General features: G+C 48.5%; 1 protein-coding gene across 1 annotated transcript in view; it reads left to right on the top strand.

Moving 5' to 3' along the window:
• Positions 1–1,315: 1,315 nt before the first annotated feature.
• LOC149330425 (4-vinylphenol methyltransferase 1-like) overlaps positions 1,316–2,654 on the top strand; it is a 63,793-nt gene continuing 62,454 nt past the window's right edge. The window contains exon 1 of the mRNA XM_089559852.1: positions 1,316–1,365. The gene's annotated coding sequence lies outside the window, so the exon portion shown is untranslated. The remainder of the gene's footprint in view (positions 1,366–2,654) is intronic.

Raw genomic sequence — 2,654 nt, 5'->3', positions numbered from 1 at the left:
CGTCACCTCCCAATGCTCCTGCGCCACGTTTGACAGCTTTAAGTGGTTGGTTTAAGCTGGGCATGTCCATGCAATGTGTGTGAACTTAGGAATATCACCCCACTGGAGACATGTATCTGCGTATAATATTCGGCGGATCCGGTGTAAGTGGCGGAGATTGGTGAAAGTGAGTGTTTATGTGCGTCTTAAGTGATCGTAGTCCGCCAGGGAAAGTTGCTTATGGGGCTGGTGGACGCCTGTTTAGGTGGATGGTCTCTAGACGGGTGGAAAAATGGTCTCAGAGGTTAGAGTGCTGAGCTGCTGTGCATCGCTCGGTAGACATATTCTTAACGCATTAACGTACGCGAGCGTACGTCTCGATATGAAATAGCGTTTGGCGGATGGGAAATTTAAAGCACGCTATCGCATATGTCTATATCCGTATTTAATCTTGGCACTACATTTTGCACCGTCGGAACGTCGCCTGTGCACTCTTCGCAGCTTTGGTAGGGCTGCAAGGAACTACTGAGATGGAGTATAGATGGCCCATCTTCCTTGAGGTGTATTCGCACAGGAGTTAGGCGCACTTGCTGCGATAAGGGTAGCCACAGTGCGAAAGGACAGACGAACACAAGTACCGAACGCGCAGCGCTGCTTCTGATGCCTTCAATACGTTTCGTTTGAATCTGTACTTTTTGACTGTGACTCACGAGAAAATACGTGGCGTATTCCATCCTTGCGGGTGCCTGGGCGCTCAGTTCCCGGCGGTGAGGTAGCGAGCTAGGCCTACCTCGATGGCGATAAACGGCCGGCAATTGGCCTAATAGGCGTCCTTAGGTTGGCGAAATCCGGTTTCGGCAGGCGCAGGTCGACGGTTCGGATGTCTTCCGAAAGATTCGAGCCCGAGGGCTGACTCTCTCCGCCTATAGGTGGCTTCGAGGCGGGAGCCCACGCGACACACGTCAGCACAGATCCGTCGTCTTCGTTTTCCTAGAATTTATCCTATGCAAACTGTTTCATTATTCGAAAAGTGTGCCACCTACTAATCAGTGGAAGGCACGGCGCACATCAACAGTAGGGTTTCGGTTTTGTTTTCGCGAAAACATTACGGTTTTGAAGTGTGAGTGGAGAATTAAAGCTTATTAACAAATTTTCCTATGTAGTCTTGCACACCAGAACATGTTGCACACCACTAGCGTGCGAATAGTAAATATACGCCCGTGAAACGGGGTTTTGCTCCGTGCTTTACGCCGATGACAGCAGAAAATCATTGTGTGGTGGCAACTATGTGCCCGGATGTGTGATGTATGTTATGGCTGGTGTTGTCGGCGCGATCTCCCGCGGATTACGTTTCCAAACGAAATCCAGCTTAATCGTCTCCTCGTGGTAAGTCTACGCGATGGTGTTTTATTTATTTGGTCTCATAAACCTCTAGAAGGAGAGCGGTGTGTGTAGAGCAGAATATCTGCGCACAGACGAACTTCCTATCCTCGTTTGTGAGCGGCGTTGTAAGCAGCGGGAACCATCGGACTCTCGACTTATCATATACCGCTTATGTCTGCGCCGCGCTGTTAATAACGCGCGGAAAATGCAGTCATCACGAGATTCTCCGCACGATTGCCTCCAAACGAATTGGTTTATGCGATTGGCGGGTTCAGTTCGGTTAATTAGTTCATTAATTAAAGCTAAAATTGTCGAAAAAATGGGCGGTTTCGTGTCATCACGTGCTTGTCCGCACGAATGGGTTCATGCCAAAAGAATGGTACCATCAGATAGAGCATCAAAAATCTCATACGGGAAATCAAGGGGTTGAGGTGGGTTAATTAAGTAATTAGAGTCTAATGTGCCCAAAAAGTGGGCGGGGCCGCAGTTAAAGTGGCGCCAAATTTCAAAACGCCGGAAGTGTGGCACCTCGTGACCGGAACTGCGAGCGGAGTCAAGGCGTGGAGCAAATTTTGAAAACGAAGGGTGGCGCGAAGTTTAAATACTCAGATGGCATATTGATGGAACTTTATTAAGACTATTGGGCTATCGGTCAGGTACTGATAAGTGATGATCGACTTCCGGTTTGAAGGTCTCGACTTCTGGTCACGAGTCTCAGTTGGCGTGAAAAGTGTGGAAGTGTTATGTCGTCGTCTTGGTGTGACGTCATAAAATGTGACGTCACGCCTACGCATTTCTCCAATGCCAATGCCGCAGTGATCACTAATGTTTTTTGGCTCTTACTTAGTCGATGAGAAACTCATGATGGCAAGCCGCTCCGCGCGAGCTGTCTGCTGTTTTTTGCATGTGTGTGTGGTGCAATGTAGATGGAAATATCTCTTAGCCCGTGAATTACGGCCGAAATGGAACTATGCGTTAATTCTGGGTGAGCTTGATTTTCTTGGCGACTCTGGAAATGCATACTCCCATTCTGAGGTGGATTACGTTTATTTTTTTTTAATAATTGCGTTATCGCCTGTCCTGAGCATGAAGTGCTGTTCACCGAGAGGTGTGCATCGCTTGTTACGTGTAGACGCTCGCTCGCCATGGAAGCTCGCCCGTCATGGACAGCGACGTTTGACTAAAGATGTTTTGTAACGCTGTAGATTGGAGCACGGGACGTTTGTGGAAGTTCCAGCTAAGCTGCGCTGGACGACTGCTATTAGCGTCAAGGTTGAAAAAATTCTCCGCTA

This window comes from Amblyomma mixtum, chromosome 9 (assembly GCF_055824585.1).
Source record: "Amblyomma mixtum isolate Tamu chromosome 9, ASM5582458v1, whole genome shotgun sequence".
Lineage (NCBI taxonomy): Eukaryota > Metazoa > Arthropoda > Arachnida > Ixodida > Ixodidae > Amblyomma > Amblyomma mixtum.
This window is presented reverse-complemented; position numbering and strand designations above follow the sequence as displayed.